This window comes from Petaurus breviceps, unplaced genomic scaffold (genome assembly GCF_028583685.1).
Source record: "Petaurus breviceps papuanus isolate PSGF00001 unplaced genomic scaffold, PetGlider_PUasm1.0 176, whole genome shotgun sequence".
In the NCBI taxonomy this organism is placed as follows: domain Eukaryota; kingdom Metazoa; phylum Chordata; class Mammalia; order Diprotodontia; family Petauridae; genus Petaurus; species Petaurus breviceps.
Window position 1 is genome coordinate 31,017,370 of NW_027185771.1, and position 23,360 is coordinate 31,040,729.

Below are 23,360 nucleotides of genomic sequence, written 5' to 3' on the forward strand. Positions count from 1 at the left end.
TGAGAGGAAATGGGGAGAGACACAATGGGGTAAACTATTTTATATAGAACAGGCAAGGGAAAATACCATTTTACATGTAATTGGGAAATAAGATATACAGGCACTGGGGCATAGAGATCCACTGGAAAAGTCGTAAGGGGTATGGGAAAAAATATGGGAGGGAGCAGATTGGAGGAGGGGATATCCTGTGGGACTGCGATTTTGGGGTGGTGGGTAGGGGAAAAATGGGGAGAAAATTTGTAACTCAAAATCTGGCAGAAACAAATGATGTAAATCAGAAGTTAATAAAGCATTTGAAAAAAATTATGACTCAATAGCATCAAACATGGTAGAATGAGTGAATGGTGTACAAAGAATAGTTTTAGGAGGACGAAATTTGGAACAAAGAGAGTACGTTCAATTTTTGTACATGTTGCAGTTGAGTTATCATTGAAATATCCAAATGGATATCTTTGGAGCTGTGCATATATAATTTTGGAGAGAAATAACACCTGGAAAGTCTTCATAGAGATGTTGTCATACATGGCTGAAACTATCAAAATTAATGAGATTGTCAAAGGATGAAGCGTAGTTAAAAGAGGATGGAGCAAAAATATTTGGGATGTACTCATCTCAAGGGATCTGGAAACAAACAAGAAGTCAACAGAGACAGAGAAGTAGGAGATAGGTAAATAGAAGAACAAGAAGAATGTAATGTCTCTGAAACTAGAGTGGGAAAGAATATTGAGAAAGAAAGGTGTGATCAACAATGTCAACTGCTGCCAATAAATCAAGCGAAAAAAATGGAATATAATCAAATGAAATCTAATGGGTTCAAAAATCAATATGAGGGATTCATGTAAAAAAAGTTATGGGAGCTTAAATGAAGTCAATATAAGTCAAGAGCGTGACAAATCAAACAAAGCAGCTAATGTGATCTTAGAAACAGAAACACCGTGTCCAGGAAAAAAAAAATTATAGTTTTAATATTGCAAGATTCCATAGAGTACCATGTACAGCTTGGGGTGTCATATTTTAGAATCTTAAGATCAAGAATTGACAAGAATACTAAGAAGACTGGAATGTAAGTCATATGACAATAGGTTGAGAAAACTGAAAACATTTAGTTAGACTTAAATTTTTACCACCATTCCTAAGGTGTCTACCCACCCTCAGTGAAATATGTTTTTTTTTTCCTTTCTTCCATTAATGTTTCTTCTGGGACTTACATTTTGGGAACAAAGGTGGCCATGTTTTATTCCCCTCTGGTTTGTTCTTCTGATTATCTGGAGTTCACCACCACGATGCCTTCATGCTGTTATTTTTCCCCTCTCAATCCTACTTTTCAGCTCTTTTTGTATATTTTCTTTTCCCACTAAAATATAAAATTTTTGAAGGCAAGGGCTATTTTTTCTTTTTGTTTATATTTGTAACACCGACATTAAGCACAGTACTTAGCATAAGTAAATGTTTGTTACTTCCATGTTTGAATAAGAGAAATCTTAGGTGAGGGAAGGCTGGTTGACTTGTCCCTGAATATATGAAGGATAATTATGTGAAAAAAAATTTAATTAGACATTTTTATTGTCTCTAGATGGTAGAATTAGGAGCAAGAATGGCAGCTTTAGATGGATTTCATTGATTTCAGATGTCCCCAACAGAAGCAACATTTTTCAATCAATCAGTGCTCTTGAAAAGTGAAACTGAGGGAAAACAAATGTGTTCTCCAACACTAAAAATATTCAAAGGGGAGCCTAAATGTTCTCTTCTGTTAATTTATAGGGAACTTCTACTCTGGTATGAGTGGAAAGGGATCACTTCCAAAGTTACTTATACCTCTGAGATTCTGTAATTCTTTGACTGAAAAATGACCATTGAATTTTGTGATTGGTGTTCATTGGTAGTCTTTGAAAGTGAGGTTTAAAGAATTAGAGAGCATTATAAAATGCAAAATGGATAATTTTGATTACATTAAATTGAAAAGTTTCTGTACAAAGTCATTGTAACCAAGATTAAGAGAGAAGTGGAAAATTAGGGAAGAATTTTTACAACCAATGTTGCTGATGAAGGCCTAATTTCCAAAATATACAGAGAATTGAGCCAAATCTATAAGAATACAAGTCATTCCCCAATTGATAAATGATCAAAGGATATGAGCAGGCAGTTTTCAGAGGGAGAAATTAAAGATATCTATAAGCACATGAGAACATGCTCTAAATCACTATTGATTAGAGAAGTGCAAATCAAAACAAATCTGAGGTACCATATCTCACCAGTCATACTGGATAAGATGACAAAACAGGAAAATGACAAATTCTGGAGAGGATGTGGAAAAAATTGGAGCACTAATGCATTGCTGATGGAGTTATGAACTGATTCATATTCTGGAGAGCAATTAGGAACTATGCCCAAAGGGCTATAAATAATTTCACACCCTTTGACCCAGCAATACCATTTCTAGGGTTGTATCCCAAAGAGATCATAGAAGTGGGAGGAAGACCCATATGTACAAAAATATTTATAGCAAGTCTTTTCGTGGTGGCAAAGAATTGGAAATTAAGGGGATGCCCATCAACTGGAGAATGGCTGGACAAGTTGTGGAATATGAATGTAATGGAATACTATTGGACTATAAGAATGAGGAGCAGATGGACTTTATATTTACCTGGAGAGGCTTATACAAACCGATCCTGAGTGAGAAGAGCAGAACCAGGAGAAGTTTGTACACAATTACAGACACAACATATATGTGATGACCAACTTTGATGGGCTGGACTCTTCTCAGCAATGCAGGGTTATAAGACAACTCCAAAAGACTCATGATGGAGAGAGATGTCTACATTCAGAGAAAGAACAGAATTTGAATGCAGATTGAAGCAAACTACCTGCCCTCTTGGTTTTGCTTCCTCTTTCCCATTGTTCATTCCATCCAATACGATCCTTCTTTATAACCTGACTAATGTCTAATGTAAAAGTATTTGCAGACTAGCACCACTGCAGTGTAGTGGGGAAGCCCTGGAGGTCACCCCTCAGACCTGAGTCCAGTCATCCTCTGTCCTCTCTCCTCCCCCTTGGATGCCGGGAGCCATGGGTAGCTTGAGGCAGTGCTTCCAGAGGTTCCTGGAGCAGAAAAACATTGCCACCAATGTCCTGGGGAAGCTTGAGAAGGTCTCCAGTGTTAAAAAAACACTACCTAGCTATAGGTTCCATTGCTTTCGTGGCCCTCTATCTTATCTTTGGCTATGGCACCTCCCTGCTCTGCAATCTCATGAGATTCATCTACCCAGCATATGCTTCCATCAAGGCCATTGAAAGCCCCAACAAAGATGATGATACCATCTGTCTAACCTACTGGGTGGTACCGTGTTTCCCCGATAATAAGACACTGTCTTATTATTTTTTTTTGGAGAGAAAAACACCAGAGGGCTTATTTTCAGGGGAGGGCTTATTTTAATGAACATTGACAGCAATTTTAATAAACAGGTAAATTTGAACAAAAAAATGTACCTTTATTCAATAAGCAAATCACTGGGGAAGAACAGGATGACGCGCTCACTGCTGCAGCTCTGATTGGATGCAGCTCGGAGTGCGGCGTGCATTTCACGGGGGTGGGGGGGATGGTGCATACAGAGGGTACTGTAATGTAGCGTGCAGCGCAGGGGATCACCTTCACTACAGTAGCAATCTCAATAGGACTTATTTTCAGGGGAGGGCTTATTTTAGAAGAATCTTACACAGTAAGGGGAGGGCTTATTTTCAGGATAGGTCTTATTATCGGGGAAACACGGTATATAGCATATTTGGCCTGGCTGAGTTTTCCTCTGACATCTTCCTTTTCCGGTTCCCCTTTTACTATGCAGGAAAGTGTGCCTTCTTGCTATAATGCATACTTCCAGTGGCCTGCAATGGCTCCCAGATCCTGTATCATCGCCTGCTCTGCCCCATCTTCCTGAGCTTCAAATGACTGGACACCCTCCTTTCAGCCCCCTCAGCATCGAGGGAACCTGACCCCAGATCCTGGCTTGCATTTAAGCAGCTGACCCCTCCCAGTTGTATGGCTCCACCCAACCTCCACCTTCTTGGGCCTTAGGGCATTAGAGAAGTCTCCCCAGTCTGGGAGGTGGGATGGGCATGGGAGGACTTCTGCCCATTTAGGATCCACCAGCACCTGCTAAGGGGCCCTGCTGGTGCTCAGATTGTTCTAAGTATATATACCATTAACCATCTGCCTCTGGCCCCCACCACTGGTCTCCCACAGGACTCTTGATGTGTCCTGGCCATTCCAGTTGCCCATGTATTAAAAAAAAAAAGTCCTACACAGGCCAAAAAAAAAAAGGAAGTATTTGCAGATCCTATACTTGATTGCATGCCACCATGGCGGGGGAGGACAAGAGAAGGAATGAGAGAAAATTTGAAACTCAAGGGATTGTGGAACTGAATCTTGTAAACTAAAAGTAAACAAACAAATTAATAAAGATAAAAAAGTGAGGTTTACATGGAATGCAGGGTACAACAGCCATATTATGGAAACGGGGAGGAAAGGGAAGCATCAAATAAATTTTATTTAAATTATATTGATTTATATTATAGGCAGCTAGGTGATATAAAAGAAAGAGTTCTGGACCTGGAAGTCAGAAAGACCTGAGCTCAAATCCAGCCTCAGACATTTAGTAACTATGTCACACCGGGCAAGTCACTTACCTCTGTCTGCCTCAGTTTCTTCATCTGTAAAATGGGGATGATAACAGCACCTACTTCCCAGGATTTTTTAAGGATAAAATGAGATAATAATTATAAAATAATTTAGAACAGTACCTGACCTAGAATAACAGTATGTAAATGTTGGCTATCTTCTTTTTTTCTTTTCCTAATTTGTAGCAACACAACATTGCTATGCAGGACATGCTGATCCCCTGTTGAAGGCTGTTAGAACCTTGGTGTGATGTTGTATTAAACTCCCAATATCTTTCTTTAGAGAAGAAAGAAACTGGAGTCATCTTGTATCATCTGACCTTCCTGATTTTAACTCCACAAGATAGCCCTGTTCCAGGTACCCCCTATTGTTCCATTCCCCCTGAGCTTTCTTGCCTCCTTTTGTGTGTTGTCTCCCCCTTCAGATTGTAAGCTTTCTGAGGGCAGGAATGCTCTTTCTTTTTATTAATTATAAACTCAGCACTTATCCCAGTACCTGGCATATCATAGGTGCTTAATAAATATTTATTTGATTGTATTAGATTAGACTGATAGAGAGGAATGAAACTTGGTGATGAAGCCAAGAACACCTTGGTTGAAGTCCTGCCTCTGCTAATTCTGTGAACCTGGGCCAGTCATTTAACTTCTCAGTGATCTAGTCAACTCTCTAAGACTATAACTTATGAAGAAGGTGATGAACTTCATCCTGGGGTGCGCTATTTCAATGAGGTCAAAGATTCATTTCTTATCCCTATCAACTAATCAATCAACAAACACTTATTTGCCTCTTATATTCTAGGAACTATGCTACATGCTGGTGATATAAAGAAAAAAATGAAAGTCTCTGCCCTCAAAAACATAAGATTCTATAGGAGGAGACAATATGTATAGAAGTATATACAGAATAGAGCTGTACAAAATAAATAAAAGGCAGTGTTTTGTGGTTGATGTAGGGAGATGAGAGGCCCTAGCAGCTGGGGATCAGGAAGTCTTATGCAAGAGATAATGTCTGAACTGAGGTTTGAGGGAAACTAGGGATTCTAAGAGGTAGAAGTGAGGAGGAAGTATATTTGAGGCATGCAAGATAGCCTCTGCAAAGGAAGAAAGACGGGATAATCAAATGAAATGTGTGAAGAACAATAAAAATACCAATTTGGCTAGAATTGTAAAAGTAAGGTAAAATAAACTTGAAAACGCACATTGGAGTCAGAATGTGAAGGGTTTTAAATGCTGAACAGATAAATTTCTTTTGACTCTAGAAGTAATCTGAATCTAGAGTTTATTTTGAGCAGGGAAGTGACATGACCATACTTCTGTTTTAGAAATATCAGTTTGGCAATTGTGAGGAGTAAGGATTGGAGAGAGACTTGATTCAGGGATGGAAGACTATTTAAGGGACTGGATGCCCAGGTAAGAAATAATGAAGCCTTGAACTAAACGGGTAACAACCTGAATAGAGAGAAAGGGGAACAGATGCCAGAGATGTTGTGGAGGTACAATCAAAAAGATATATCAACTTATTTGGATACATGGGTTTAGGGATAGTGAAGAATAGAGGAAGACACAATGGTTGTGAATCTACATGGGAGAATATTGGTGCCATAAACAAAAATAGAGCATTTTGAAGAGGGGTGGATTTGAAAGAAAACATGTTATGTTTTAGATATATTGAATTAGATATGTCCAAAGGACTTTTAGTTCAAAATGTCCAGTAAATAGCTGGTAATAAAGAACTGAAGATCAATAGCTTGACATATAGGTCTGAAAGTCGTCTACATAGAAAAATTTAAATCCACAGGAGATGATGATGTCATCAAGACAGAAAACGTAGACAAAGTAGTGAACCCAGGATAGAACCTTTGGATACATCCTCAATTAGAAGAGAAGGCTATGGACAATGATCTAGCAGAAAAGATTGGGTGGTCAGTTAGATAGAGAATTAAGAGAGAAATTGGTGCCATAAAAACTCAGAATGGAGAAGATTGGTCAAGAATTTCAAATATTCCAGACAGGTCAAGAAAGATGAAGATTGACAAGTTATTTGATTTAGCAATTTAAAGAAAATTAGTAGCATTATTACTTCATATTGTATTCATAGTAATGTAGTATTGATATACCTTCTTGTTGTTATTTGTCCTTCATTTTTGAAGAGGACCAATGATATCCCAAGGTGATGTCTTGATTTGTGCATGAGTTGGATTTAAGTGAGGTAGAGTTGAACAAAGTCATCAGCTTCACTCTCTCTTCCCGAGTCATCAAAACAGGACAAAAGTCATGTAGTGGATGACCTTGGTCTTTGAGGCTTGACAAAGCTTTTAGCCCTCCACAAAGGACTTTACCTTCAGTTGCCTTTATGGCCATTGGAGCAAATTGTGACATTTATCCATTCTGCTAGGGGAAGTTTTCACCTGATTGGCGTAGACATTCTTCCCTGTCTCACCAATGGTTTTGACACCTGTCAGTTACCTTCAACCTGTTTAGCCTGTCTGCTGAGACAGTTTTACCAAGGCGTGTCTGCCTGTGGGTTCTTGGATCCACAGGTGAGAGTTGGGTAAAAAGGTCAACACCAAAGCTGGATGAGCAGCACTGAAAGGGGGTCATCAAGTTCTCACAGAATAGGTGCTCCTCCTCTCTGAACACCCCATACACTCCATTGATATACCTACTTCACAGTTCCACACATTTAACATTTTAATAGATGTACATGTACCGGAAAAATTGTGAATAATTTCCTACTAAATAAATTGTGATATGATCAATATTATTTACCAGCATTTCTGTAAAGTAGCTTCTTTCCACACACCCATCCCAGTATGAGGAGGCTCAAGCCCTTTCACCTTCCCTAATCCTTAGCAATTAGTTTTACAAAGCTATCTTCAGTTGCTAATTGACCCCAGGCTTCCCCATGCAGCTTCCTGATCACCTAAATGCATAAAATGTCACAGCCAGAGTAGGACCCTTCAGACTTGGCAGATTTCTAAAGACTCTATAAGAAAAAAGCTCCATATCCTAACCCATGACCAGACATGTTTCCCAATAGTCAGAAGGGAGGCCAAGTCCAAAAGATCTAATTTCCAATGTATCCATTGAATAACTTTGCTGTGTTAGGGCATCCCTCCTTGTATTCACTCTTCGATTACTTATGAGTGTGCTTCATTTCATCCCAACATTGAACCTCAATCAACAGAGTACTGGCTTAAGAAGAACTGGCCCATCTGTGCCTTCAACATGTTATTTCTTTTTTTAAGCAATTTCCTTTGATGTGATTTATGCTAACCAAACTCCTGTGAACCTTAAAGTCAGACCTCACATTTAGATGGCACTTCAAGGTTGCAAAGCCTTGAATAACTCATTTGAATCTCACAATGACACAGTCAAGTGGGAACCATAGATTTTATTATCCCCATTTTACAAAGAACAAAATAGCCTCTGAGAGGTGAGGTGAATTACCTCTTATCACTAAATTTCTAAATGTAGGAGGTGCCATTTGGGATCAAGGGTCTCTGTAGCTCTAGACTCAAAGATCTTAGTACAGGGCAGTTACTCTCTGGTTGTTTTGTCTCAAACTGTATCCAAGGTTCACAGAGAATTTTGGTTTAAATGTAAATACATTGTTGCTATTAGTTGTCCTCTATGCCAGTATTTTTTAACCTTCTGACAATTAGAAAAGGTCAGATCATTAGATCAGAGATTTAGAGAAGGAAGGGATATTAGAGACCATCTAGTTGAACTTACTATTTTTTTTGTAAATGAGAAAATTGAGGCTAAGTGATGTAAAATGACTTGTCCAGGATCACACCTCTGGTGAGTAACACTACTGGCATCTCCTCTGAGGGAGTGTAGCGAGAGGCCAAGTGTCTTCCATCTTCCTCAAAGTGATTCCCCCATCCCCACCCCAAGCACAGAATCTATCACTTCCTGTTGCTGCCTATTTTCCAGACTCAGGAGTTAAAAGTTCCTCTGACCAGTGCTTGGAAGCAAGGGAACAGCCAGATATCTTCCATCTGCCCCCAAACAATTACTCTTTGTTGGCACAAGACAACTTCTACCTCCTGCTGCCTGCCTGATCTCTCAGCTGAGATGTAGAGAAACTTTGGGGCAAAGAGGAATAAGCTTTAATTTGCTTCAGGCCTTCCACCTCCTGTCATACCAGGCCTTTGAGGGAAAACTAAGAGAAAAGTTTGTGGAAAACTAGGCTTTATCTCCTATTGTGCAGGTTCAAATTCCATCCCTTGCTTCATTCTTTCCTGCCTTAATCTCCACCCTTTGGAAGGAAGAACAGTAAAGGAGGGCCTCCCATCTACCCATATTCCTACAATCTCATACTGCACTTAAGTCCAGTCCAATCTCCAGTTTCTTTGGGGAAGATGAGCAGTATCTTCCACTCAATTATGAACATTTTCACACCTGGCCACATCCTACACATCTCATTGATTCTGAACTCCTGGAGGTCATATCCATTTCACATTTCTCATCCCCCACTAACCAATTCCTTTTTCCTATCTCCCTCCATTTTCCATCCCAACGTTCCAAACATCATCCTCTCTTTTTACTATGCCCTCTGGAATGTCATAGGTAACAAACTTCCCTTCAGCCTAATTTGTTTTTTCTCTTCCACTCATTCCATCTACTAGCTATTACTAAACTCTAGTTTCCCTTCATGACACAATCTCCCTACCAGTACTGGCTGTGCCTTCATTGTTTCCTCTCAGTTCAGTGGTCAAGGCAGGGGAATTGGATTACTCTTTGTTCACAATTACCAATTTCTGGTTCTCTTTTTAAATCCATCAGTCAGTAAACTCTCTTCCTTTTAGATTCATTCTACTTATATCTATCACCCAAAGTCCAGATCTATTATCTACAGAGCCCTCCCCATGTCACTCCATTTTCTTCCTCAATGAGTTTGGTACTTAACTCACAATTTATCTCTTGTACAATTACTGCCCCCATTCTAAAGGATTTTATCATGCATATTTACTCTCCCTTCAACATTCTAACCACTCAGTTCCTCAACCTACTTACTTCCCATGACCTGATACCCCTCCACCCCACTTCAGCCATATACAAAGATGGCCATACCCTTGAAATTCCCAACACCTACAAATGTACTACCTCCCCTTCAAAAATTTCAAGATCCTCATATTTTGATCATAATTTACTGGCTTTTCACCTCTCTACTTGCCTTACCAAACCATATTCTTCATCCACACAGGAACTTGCAATGCTTTGATTTCTCAGTTCTCTCCCAGACCATCTCTCCTACACTACCAATATAGTGGTCACTACCAATCTCTCCTTCTTTACCTATCTTGATTCATTGATGAACCAATTCAACTCTACACTGTCCTCCTTTTTTGAGTCCCTAGCCCCCCTTATTTATTTCACCAATAGCACTTTGCTAAATCTCAGCCTTGGATCACTCCCACCACTCACAGCCTTCACTACTACACACTTCTTGCTGAATGAGGGTGGAGAAAATCATCTAATGGTTCCAGCTGGGTCCACTACACATTTATGTTACACAACTTCAACTGGACTTTCAGTGCTGTGAGGCAATCTTACTATATATTCTTTATCAACTTGTTTTCACATTTCTCACAGTGCCTCTTTAAAATACATTCATCCTCTTGATGTGATATCCACTGCCTCGATGGGAAATCAGGTACAATCTTTTAGTTGCCAATTAAAATGGGCTTTTCTCAAGCCTAAATCTCCCCAACCTCTTAGTTGCCTTTGACATTGCTTATTTCCCTCTCCTCGATACTACCTTCTCTCTACGTTTTGGGGACACCACTTTCCCTTGGTTCTTCTCCTACCTGTCTGACCCCTCCTCAGTTTACTTTGTTAGATTCTCATTTATGTCACATCCTCTAATCTTAGATGTCCCTCAAGTTTCTGTCCTGGCTGCTTTTGTCTTCTCCCTCTATACTACTTTACTTTATCTCATCAATTCCCATGGATTTAAGTACCATCTCTATGGTGACAATTCTCAAATCTACCTCTTTTGTCCCAACCTCTCTGTTGATCTTTCACCTCATGTTTCCACTCCTTTTCAAACATTTCAAATTGGATGCCCAGTAGACACCTTAAAAGCAACATGTCTGACATAAAACTCATAATCTTTACCCCCTAAACCCAGATATTCCTGAACTCAGGTCCATTTGTTCTATCTTAAATTCCAGATTAATATCATATTTTGACAGTGAGAAGGATTGTCAGGATTGATCAAAATGAAAATGTTCGATCAAGGATCCAAAATCTCTCCATAAAAACATATTCTAATTTCCCCCTTCAGAGTTCACCCAGTAAACAAATATAGACAACCTCTACACTGCCCTAAATCACTCCCATACATAATAAATCATGTACCTACACAAATCTCTTGAAAACAGAAGAGCTACTTGCAAAGCCATTTTTCATTTTCCAGGATCCATTATTTCATTTGTATAGACAATGCCTCCATCAACTTAGCTCACAGTCCCCCAATGTCTTAGTTCATGAGTAGCTGTAACAACTTTTAGAGTATCTCTTGATAGTCAATATTTTAGTAACATGACACATAGGTCAGAATGCAAATTCGCAATTTCACAGTGGATAGAGTGCTGGACTTCTCATTAGAAAGATGTGAGTTCAAATCCTACCTCAGATACCTACTAGCTGTGTGACCCTTAATAAATCACTTAACTGCTCTCAGCCTCAGTTTTGTCATCTATAAACTGGGGATAATAATAATACTTGTCTCATAGAGTTGTTGTGCAGGAGTGTGCTGGAGATAGCTGAAAAATGTTCAAGAGGGCGGATTGCTAATATTTCAGTTCAGTGACCATTTATAGCCCCAAACCACTAAAAATCAGGGTTCAGTTTAGTGGGTGTTTTTATTTTCTAGACCTAAGAAAGGGATGGAGAAAATGTTAACTATGCAAATTCAACTTAAAAGTGTGTTGTGCATTCATATTTGGAGAGCCAGTTGTTATACATTTACCAACATACTGCTGGTTATATGGTTTATATGAGATAACATATGCAAAATATCTTGCAAACCTAAATATACCATGCAAACATAAACATAACATACAGATGCTAGCTGTTATTAGCTGGCTATTATATATAAACCTATCAAAGTGGTATCAGTAGGGAATCTTAATTTTAGTACTCAATACTTCTATGCCAGTTTCAAAAGCCTCTCTTGTGATTTTTTGAGATTAATCAATATGATATTTTAAGTTTTATAGACTATAGATCTGGTTGCTTTCCAAAAGAAGTTGTAGAATCTTGGAGTGACAATTAACTAACATTCTATGAGAAGTCATCTGTGAAGGAAGTGTTCTTTTTGTTTGGGAGAAATTGAGTAAAGTACAAGGAAATTGGCTTAAGAGAACTCCATTCTTTAGAGAACTGTTTAAAACTTTATTTTGTGAAGAGGATGAAAAGTTATTAAAAGGAGATTTAACTTGATATTTTAAGATTGCTGAATGGTGGAACTTTTATATAAATGAGAAATCAAGATTTGTTAAGAGAGTCAAAGATAATTTGGGCTATAATTTAATCATGTCTTATTTATTGCAAATAAAATGTTATTTATTCCTGTTACTACTGGTTTCCTTGTTAATAAATTGTATAGACAGTAACTTATTCAAGCCTAAGTTTCAGAAATTTATTTTCTCCATTTTACTGAAAGATATGTGGGGGCTCTGAACTACTTGGTTATTTAATTAGAATAATGTGTAATTTTTGTAATTAATAAGTAAACATCTGCTGAGTAATCTTAGAAGTTGGGATGGTGAAAATGAATATGGTAACAAGTCAAATAGGATATGAAATGACTTTGATAGGTTATAAGTGAATACTATCAACCTGAAAACCTTGTTATACATAAAAACTGAATTTGATTAACTCATCATAATTATACCTAAATTTTAAAAGTCCTAGTGCAGGAAAAGAACTCCAGACCCAAACAGCTTCCAAGCAACAATGATGCTAGAACAAGAGATCAACTCTTTTATCACATTTGGCTGAGGCTACCAAAGTGTTACATCTCAACAGAGAAAGTAAGGATACATGGATTACTTTCTTATTCTCTAGAATGCCATCCTTAAAAATATGACAGAAGGAAGAACAAGAGAAATGTAAGACACTTTGGCTTATAACAAGAATAAAGAAGATCTTTCTTGGGTGTTAATAATAGCTACCAACTTAAAGGTCAAAGAAACACACACATAATCTGCAGCCAGCTATTCTACATAATAAGGGGGGACAAAGTACTTATCTGTATTCCTTCATTTATTCACTATTATAGTTTCATAACTCCTTCCTCTCTGGAGCTTGAATTCACTTTTCTGCTTCTTCTATACACTTTGGAGTGAGACTCCCCATTACTTAAAGATATGGTCCAAGTTTTATATAGAGGAACTTCCTCCCTCAAAGGACATATATAGGTGGGACCAGAAAGATCTGGGTCCATATTAAATGGAAAACTGTCTTCCTGATCCCCTGGAACATGGGTTCTCTTCTATTAGAACTTTTGTTCTGGCCAAGACTGACACATATGTGACAACAAAGGGTCTTTTTCTGAACAGAAACCCAGATGAGAAATAAAATTGCGGTCTCTCACCATCCTGATGGTCCTCCTTTGGGACTACCTCCAGCTTGTCATTGTTCTTTCTACAATGTGGAAAAGCAATATTCCAGATACAAATTTAGAAGACCAAAATATCGGGGAAAGAGTTTTGATCTGGACATTGGGGTTGTACCTATAGAGGTAATAAATTATAACCAAGAAGTTGATGAAATCACACAGAGATGGTGCCCTGCTGCTCCGATTACACACAATTGTTCCAGTGAGGAACAAGGTTATAAATTTTGCAGACAGTTGCAAGGGGCTGACCTGGGAAAGAAGTAGGAAGAATTAGTATATATTTGCATTTGTATGTTGTCTCCCCCATTAGACTGTAAGATCTTTTAGGTCAGGGACTGCCTTTTGCCTCTTTTTGTATCCCCAGTGCTTAGCACAGTGTATGGTGCATAGTAGACACTTAATACATATTTATTGACTGGTTGACTTAAAAAGTGTTAGACAAATGGTCATTTATACTATAGTCACTCCAGCAATGATAGACCTGCATTAAAATTACCTTGTGTATATTGATGTGTAAGGGAAGGGAAAATAAAGCATGTGTGTTGGCGGGGCGGGGGGAGCGGAGGAATGCAGGACTCTAGCTCCTCTGGTCAAGAACTACATTCTTATACATTCTTATATCTACATAAAAATGAGTAGGAATTGGTAGGACCTTTTTGTTGTTCTTGTTAAGTCCTTTCAATTGTGTCCTAAACTTCATTACTCCGTTTAAGTTTGGCAAAGATACTGGAGTGGTTTGCCATTTTTTGTCCAACTTACTTTACAGATGAGGAAACTTAGGCAAACAGGGTTAAGTGACTTACCTAGGATCACACAACCAGCAACCACCGTCTTTCCATGGCTAGCAAAGAAGCAGGGCATGATTACCAAGAAGTGACCCCCAAAGTTTGCACAGCAGCCAATAATTAAGTACAAGCTCATTAATCATTTTTTCCATGGGGAAACCCTAACGCAACCGCCTTTCTTATAAAAACCCTTGCCCCAGGATAAATAAATGGACTATTCTGATATTTCCAGCCTGACTTTCAGTGTCATTTCATTTGCCACACCCTTGGGTTCGGCCGCCTCCTTGGTGCAGGTATAACTTATTCCTATGACCAGTTAGTTATAGAGTTTCAGAAGGGCCAATAACCATCCACATATAATGTCTGCAACTGCATTGGGAGAAAACTGTCCTGATGCTGGTCAGATATAGCTTCAGGGAAGGGATAGTAAGAATTAACACCTGAGATTTTTCAAGGCATTTTAAAGATCATCTGGACCCCTCTCCACTAAGCCAAGACGTTACATGATAAAGCACTAAAGTATCCCTCCCTTTCAACTCTACCTTTCAGCATTCAGTTACTGGGTTTCCTGTCCTGCTGTTTTTTAAATCTATGTGATGCTAGTTGTGGTCTTTTTGTATGATCTTGGGCAAAACACCTCTTGACTCTGAATCTCTCTTTCCTCACCAATAAAACAAAAGGGTTGGACTAGAGAGGAGGTGTCAAACTCAAGAGTCACAAAACTCTCAAGTGCTTCCTGGACTGGATTAAAACTGTAATTGGGAAATGTTTAACAAAATAAATAAAGATATATTACAACAAAGATAAGGTTAATTTGTGGTTTTGTAAGCCAATATTTGGGAGCAGGGGTCGATTTCTACTTGAGTTTGACACCTCTGGCCTAGTGGCTCTCTAAGGCCCCTTTCAGTTATAAGCCCTGTGATCCAACATATCCTATATATGCTGCTCTGATGGTTCTGTAGTCTTCCTAATAAATTTATTTGAAAGTCATGGCCCTCATGACTCTGGATCACCGACAGGATATGCTTTTCATTAGTAGCAAGGTTATCATGAGAGACTGTCTTTCTGTTCTAAAAAAGCCTAAATTCTAAGCAATGAGAAACAGCATGGTATGTGATTAACATGAGACAGCAATATCCCGAGGGTGTTTTGATCCATAAAGACTAGCTCTTTCTGTCAGTTTCTTATAAATGATGAGCCTCTCATAATAACCACACCTCTAGGAGCTGTTTCACTGATTGAATGTTTCTTTTGGATTTAACTACAGATATATCATCTGAGCAAATTGCTTTTGTTTATAGAAACTATTGTGATTTGATGCTATTCAAATATTGCATCTAGTAGATACATATACAACAAGCAAAGAAATACACAAAGGGAAAACCTAATTCTAAGGCTAGAAATAGTTAGCATGAGTTTTTTTCCTTCAATAATGTTTATACAACATTGCTTTTTATGGAGGAAAATGATGGAAGGAAGAGAGAAAAAAATGGAAAAACATTACACTGAAAAACATCCAACTATTAGGGGTCCAAATTGTTTGGATTTCTACTTGGTTTTGTTTGTTCCCCATGTGAATATTTTCTTTTTCACAGAATGTGTGGAGAATACCATACTGAAGCTTTTCTGCATTTATTTCCTGATTCTTTGAACAAAATATGGAAATTAACTGTGCCCTCCTTCACTCTGCTCTCTATTGCCTTGGATAGACACATTCCATTTTGTCCTTCCCCTCTTCAAGTTTCCTTATATGTATGTTTGCATGTATATGTATGTCTATGTATTCATACACACATACATATATGTAAGGGTGTGCGTGCATACTCATACATGTGTGTGCATACATGTGTATATACATACATGTGTGTATGCATACATGCATCTGAATAGAAGTGGCATATGGCAAAAGTAGTACTAGGTTTGCAATCAAAACTAGGGCTTTAGTTCTTTTCAAGATACGCTGTGATCACAGGTAAATTCATTATAAACTTAAAGCACTAATTTCATCATCAGAAAATGGGGATAATTCTTATGTTTCTTACTTCATAAGATTGTTGGATAAAAATAGCATGTAAACATTTTTATTGTTAAGTTGTTTCAATTGCATCTTACTCCTCATGGCTCCATTTCGGTTTGTTTGTTTTTTTTGGCAAAGATACTAGAATGGTTTGTCATTTCCTTCTCATTCACTTCTTAGAAGATATTTTATGAGAGAAACTCATATTATCTCCTAATGTCAAGTACCTCAAAAAATGAGTATATTAAAGGCTGTTTAAGGGTAGAACGATATGGAATCCTGAGTTGTAACATGACCCAACCCACCATTACCATTGCCACTGCCATCTTTTCTTTTTTTTTTTTTTTTGGTCTTTATTAATTTGTTCATTTACTTTGAGTTTACAAAATTCAATTCCCCAGTTCTTTGAGTTTCAAATTTTCTCCCCCTCACTCCCCTACCCACCCTCATGGTGGCATACAATCAGGTATAGGATCTGCAGATTCTTTCACATTAGACATTGGTTGCAAAAATTCTTTCTCAATTTTCCACTTCCCTCTTAATCTTGGTTACACTGGCTTTGTTTGTACAGAAGCTTTTCAATTCATATAATCAAAGTTATCCATTTTGCATTTTATAATGCTCACTAATTCTTGTTTGGTCATGAAATCTTCCCCTCTCCATAAATCTGGCAAGTAACTATTTCTTGCTTTCCCAGACTGCTTACAGTATCAGTTTATACCTAGATCATGTACCCATTTAGACAATTTTGGTATGTGGTGTTAGATAATGGTCTATGCCCAGTTTCTGTCATACTATATTCCAGTTTTCCCAACAGGTTTTGTCAAATAGTTAGTTTTTGTCCCCAAAACTGGGGTCTTTGGGTTTATCAAAGACTAGATTATTATAGTCACTGACTGCTGAGTCTCATGTACCCAATCTATTCCATTGATGCATTGCTCTATCCCTGAGCCAGGACCAAGTAGTTTTGATGACTGCTGCTTTATAATACAGATTAAAGGTATAGCTAGGCTACCTTCCCTAGCATTTCTTTTGATTAATTACCTTGATATTCTGGACCTTTTGTTCTTCCAAATGAATTTTGTTACTATTTTTTCTAGGTCTATAAAGTAATTTTTTGGTAGATTGATTGGTATGACACTAAATATATAATTTAATTTAGGTAAGATTGTCATTTTTATCATTTTAGCTCAACCCAGCCATGAGCAATTGATGTTAGATCTGACTTTATTTGTGTGAAAAGTTTTTTGTAGGTGTGTTCATATAGGTCCAAGCTTTGCTTTGGCAGGTAGATTCCCAAATATTTTATAATGTCTAGAGTAACTTTAAATGGGATTTATTTTTCTATCTCTTGCTGTCGGATTTCATTAGAAATATACAGGAATGCCAAGGATTTATGTGGGTTTATTTTATATCCTGCAACTTTGTCAAATTTATTTATTGTCTCAAGTAGTTTTTTACTTAATTCTTTAGGATTCGCTAAGTATATCATCATATCATCCACAAAGAGTGATAACTTGATCTCTTCTTCGCCTAATTTAATTCCTTAGATTTCCTTTTCTTCTCTAATTGCTACTGCTAAAATTTCTAGCACCAGATTGAATAAGAGGGGTGATAGTGGACACCCTTGTTTCACCCCTGATCTTACTGGAAATGCTTCTAGCTTATCCCCATTATGTATAATACTTGCTGATGGCTTTAAATAGATGCTACTTATTATTTTAAGGAAGGCTCCATTTATTCCCATACTTTCTAGTGTTTTTAATAGGAATGGATGTCGTACTTTGTCAAAAGCCTTTTCTGCATCTATTAAGATAATCATGTGGTTTCTGCTAGTTTTATTTTTGATATGATCACTTATACTGATGGTTTTCCTAATGTGGAACCATCCTAGCATTCCTGGAATAAATCCTACCTGATCAAAGTGTATTATTATTGTGATAAATTGCTGTAGTCTTTTTGCTAATATTTTATTTAAAATTTTTGCATCTATATTCATGAGGAAAATTGGTCTATAATTTTCTTTTTCCAGTTTATTTCTTCCTGATTTGGGTGTCAGTACCATGTTTGTGTCATAAAAAGAATTTGGTAGGATTCCTTCTTCACTAATTTTCCCAAATAGTTTGTAGAGTATTGGAATCAATTGTTCTTTAAATGTTTGATAGAATTAGATAGTAAATCCATCTGGTCCTGGAGAATTTTTCCTAGGGAGTTCACTGATGACTTGTTCAATTTTTTTTTCTGAGATAGGTTTATTTAAGTAATTTACTTCCTCTTCAGTTAATCTGGGCAACTAATATTTTTGTAAATATTCATCCATTTCACTAAGATTGTCAAATTTATGTGCATATAATTTGGCAAAATAATTACTAATTATTGTTTTAATTTCCTTTTCATTGGAGGTTGATTCACCCTTTTCACTTTTAATACTCATAATTTGGTTTTCTTCTTTCTTTTTTTATCATATTGGCTAAGGGTTTATCAATTTTTTTTCATAAAACCAGCTCTTAGTTTTATTTATTAATGCAATAATTTTCTTAATTTCAATTTTACTAATCTCTCCTTTGGTTTACATCATTACTAATTTAGTATTTAATTGTAGATATTCATTTTGTTCTCTTTCTAACTTTTTTTAATTGCATGCCCAATTCATTGACCTCACTTTTCTCTAATTTATTTGTGTATGCACATATAAAATTTCCTCTAGGAACCTACTTTGCTCCATCCCACAAATTTTGGCATGTTGTCTCATTATCATCATTCTCTTGAATGAAGTTACTGATTATTTCTATGATTTCTTGTTTGACCCACTTATTCTTTAGGATTAAATTGTTTAGTTTCCAATTAGTTTTTAGTCTGTCTTTCCATGGCCCTATATTGCATATGATTTTTATTGCATCATGATCTGAGAATGATGCATTTAATATTTCTACCTTTCTGCACTGAATTGTGAGATTTTTTATGTCCTAGTACATGGTCAATTTTTGTGCATGTGCCATGTACCACTGAGAAGATGGTATATTTCTTTTCATCTCCATTCCTTTTTCTCCAGAGATCTATCATACCTACCCTCTCTAAAATTCTATTCACCTCCTTAACTTGTTTATTTCGAGGTTGGATTTATCAAGTTCAGAGAGGGGAAATTAAGGTCCCCCAGTAGTATAATTTTGCTATCTATTTCTTCCTCTAATTCCCTCACCTTCTCCTCTAGGAATCTGGATGCTATACCACTTGGTGCACATATGTTAAGTAATGATATTGCTTCATTCTCGATGGTGCCTTTTATCAGAATATAGTTTCCTTCCTTGTCTCTTTTAATTAGATCAATTTTTGCTTTTGCTTTATCTGAGATAAGAATTTGTACCCCTACTTTTTTTTTCTTTCCTTTACCTGAGGCATGATATATTTCACTCCAGCCTTTTACCTTTACCCTGTGTGTATCCCTCTGTTTCAGATGTGTTTCTTGTAAATAGCATATTGTAGGATTATGGTTTTTAATCCATTCTGCTATCTGCCTCCATTTTATGGGAGAGTTCATACCATTCATATTCATAGTTATGATTACTACCTGTATCTTTCCCTCCATCCTATTCCCTTCCCTGTTTGTGCTTTTATTTTTCTCCCCTTTTCCCTTCCCCTCCTTAAGAGTTTTCCTTTTGACCACCTCCTCTCTCAGTATTTCCTTATCAGCCCCCTCCCTTTTTCTCCCCTTCCCCTTTACTTCTTCCCTCCTTTATAACTACCTCTCCCATTTCTTAGCCCTTCTCCCCACCCCACTGCCTATAGGATATTATAATTAATGTAGTATGTTATTTCTTCTTCACACCAAGGGTAACAGGAACAGATCTCATGCAAAGCTCCTCTCCCTCCCCTCTTTCCCTCTATTATGATACATTTTTTGTTTCTTTTTTGCTTTTTTTGGAGGGCAATTGGAGTTAAGTGACTTGCCCAAGGTCACACAGTTAGTTTTTGTGTTAAGCGTCTGAGGCTGGATTTGAACTCAGGTCCTCCTGACTCCAGGGCTAGTGCTCTATTCATTGTGCCACCTAGCCACCCCTCTATTATGATACATTTTGTGTCTCTTCTTGATAGCGTCCTATGCTTAACTAGTTGTGTTATTCCCTCCTTGCACCAGAACAAATGAGGGAAAAGTTCATATAATACTCATCTCCTTCCCTTCTTTCTCTCTGCTATTTTGTTTTTATGCCTCTTTTTGTGGCATAATTTACCCTTTTCCACTTCATTCTTTCTTCTTCTTCCACTGCAGTCCCTTTGTAGCCCTTTATAAGTGTTTTTTTGGTCATCATTTTGTGTAATTTATACTCATACCCTCTACTTCTCTATAAACAGTTTACTCTTATTAAATAACAGGGTGTGTGTGTATGTGTGTATGTGTGTGTGTGTTCTTTATTTACCTTTCTATTTCTCTTTTGTATCTTGTAATTGGAGGTTGAATTTTCCATTGAACTCTGCATTTTTCATCAGGAAGGCCTGGAAATCTGCTATATCATTGAACGACCATCTCTTTGCCTGGAAGAATATGTTTAGTTTCAGCGGGTAGGTGATCCTTGGCTGTAACCTGAGCTCTTTTGCCTCGCAAAAAAAATTGTATTCCACTTCCTCCAATCTTTCAGTATAGAGGGTGCCAGGTCCTGTGCGATCCTCACTGTGGTTCTGTGGTATTTGAATTGTTTCTTTCTGACCACTTGTAGTATTTTCTCCTTTACCTGGTAGTCTCAAGTTTGGCCACAACATTGCTTGGACTTTTCAATTTGGGATCTCTTTCTGGAGGTGTCTGGTGGATTCTCTCAATTTCTATTTTACACTCTGGTTTTAGAATCTCAGGGCAGTTTTCTTTGATGAGTTCTTGGAAGATGTTGTCCAGGCTCATTTTTTCATCATGATTTTCTGGTAGGCCTATGATTCTCAGATTACCTCTCCTGCATCTGTTTTCCAGGTCAGTTATTTTTCCATTGAGATATTTTACTTCTTTTTCTAATTTTTCATTCTTGATATTTTGTTTGACTAATTCTTGGTTCCTCATAGAGTTATTTGCTTTAATCTGGTTGATTCTAGTTTTTAGGGAATTATTTTCCTCTGTTAGTTTTTTGGAGCTCCTTTTCCATATCACACATTTTTCTTTTTAAGGAGCTATTTTCTTCATTTTAATGTTTTTTTTCTAATTTTGAAATTTTGCTTTTAAAAGAATTATTCATGTTATCTTCTATCTCTCTAATTTTGTTTTCAAAGTTCCTTTTGAGCTCATCTAAGAATGCTTTCTGTGCTTAAGACAAGTTCCCTGTTGAGGCTTCAGCTGTGGGTGTAGAATCAACATTGTCTTCCTCTGAATTTGGTTCCTCCCTCTCATAATAGTAGGACTCCAGAGTCTTTGTGTTTGCAGTCTGCTTTCTACACATTTTGAGGTAGGGCCCTAGCCACACCTTTCCTCTAGGGTTCCCTCTTTAAGGTTTTGCCCTGGGGCAATAATTACAATGTTTTCAGGGTCAGAGGCGGGGATTGGGGCAGCTGGGGTCACTCTGCCATCCTGGTCCCTGGAGGTACAGATAGGGGCTTTTTTAAATTTCTGGGCTGTGGATTGGTAGTCCCAGGAGTAGCTGCTGCCTCTGCCAGGGGCCCTGCATTTGATTCTTACCCTGCTCCTTCCAGTCCCAGCCCTGTGGTGATAGGCCTGGTAGTGGCCCTTGTGGTTGGTGGGTCAACTTGCCACCATGTTGATCAGTCCACATCCAGGCCTCTGCATGCTGCAGCATTGGGGCTTCTGCCCATCTTTTCTAAATATTGTAAACACTAGAGAAGCAGGATGGTATAGAAAAGCCAGGAAGACCTGGATTCAAATCTTTACTGTTACACTTATTTGCAACACAGAAAGTCATTTAACCTCAGACAAATCTCTGATATATGTACTGAACTCCCCCCCCACCACCACCACCAACACACATTTTTGGGAGGGGTTCTTGTAGTTGGAAACCACTGAGAAAGGAATCATTGATCTCACGCATGTTCAAGTAAACCTTAAACACTACTCAAGCATTCAAAAGTATAACCCTGGAATTGAGGATATTGATCCACTAGATTCAGCCCTAGTACATAACACAGAACTCACCAGGACAATAATATCATCCCTTAATGTCAGAAACATGTAAGAAACGTGAATAGGATACAACTGAAGTAAGAAATAATTGAAGTACAAACTTCGAGTACTTAAAGCATAGATCTTTTTGAAAGCATCCCTTTTCATCAAACCTATCATTATATATAAACCATTTTATTTTATTTTAATTCAAAAACCAGTTAAGGGTTCGAGTCTTCTGTAAGCAGACACCCATAATGCCAAGCTTAAGGATGAATTTTTACGAAAAAGCTTATGGTTGAAGGAAAATTCTCTGACTTACCAACCCCTTCAAGGTTGCTTCCAGTGCCCCGGGGATCTCTCAAACATCATTTGTTCTCATGCTATTTTCAGAAGGAATGTCCATTTCCAAGTTAAATGCAATAGGAGTTCAATTTGTTTATGGCTGTCTGACCTGGATTTTGGTCTCTATTTCTCCTAGCTATAATCAGGGCTAAGGCAGACATGAAGAATTCACAGTACTACTGCATTCCAACAAGTATAATAGTGCTGTCTGAAGGAGTTTTTCATTTACATAGAATGTCTTAAAGCTCAAAATACCATTCAGGTCTGTGATCTGTTTTGGCAAACCCTGTCCTTCCTACACATAGGTATGTTAATTCCATCTTGATCTTAAAGGATAAAATATAATAGTTGAATGAATTAAACAAAACAAAGGTTATTCTTGTATACAAGAACATCCCTCTTTACCACTTGAGCAAATGCTCCACATGTCATTCTTATTAATGCCGTTGAGAAACAATTTTACTGGCTGAGAATGATCGGCATAAGTGACTTTATAGAGTTTCTGCTCTCACTGTGGGAAATTACATTTGCACTCTGGGGTTGCTGCTCTGATGGAATGTGCTCATTTCCAACTGGAAAAAAGTAAATAATTCTAAAGGCAAAGTAAAAAGTTCAGGCTACCCAGAAAGCCTATATTTGTTCTCTCTATATATAGACAGTCTATCAGGTTAAAAATTTTACAGCTGCAATCAGAATCTTCCATTTTTCAGTGGTGACAGTGTGTTATAATCTTCAGGCAACTTAACGCAAACAGAATTTAAAAGAAAGCAATCATACACTACACACATTTTCTTTCTCCATAACACATTGTATCTT

At 37.6% G+C, this 23,360-nt stretch overlaps 1 pseudogene; it reads left to right on the plus strand.

Annotated features, from left to right (window-relative positions):
* Nucleotides 1–3,066: 3,066 nt before the first annotated feature.
* Nucleotides 3,067–3,943, plus strand: LOC138159545 (receptor expression-enhancing protein 6 pseudogene; annotated as a pseudogene).
* The last annotated feature ends 19,417 nt before the right edge of the window (nucleotides 3,944–23,360 follow it).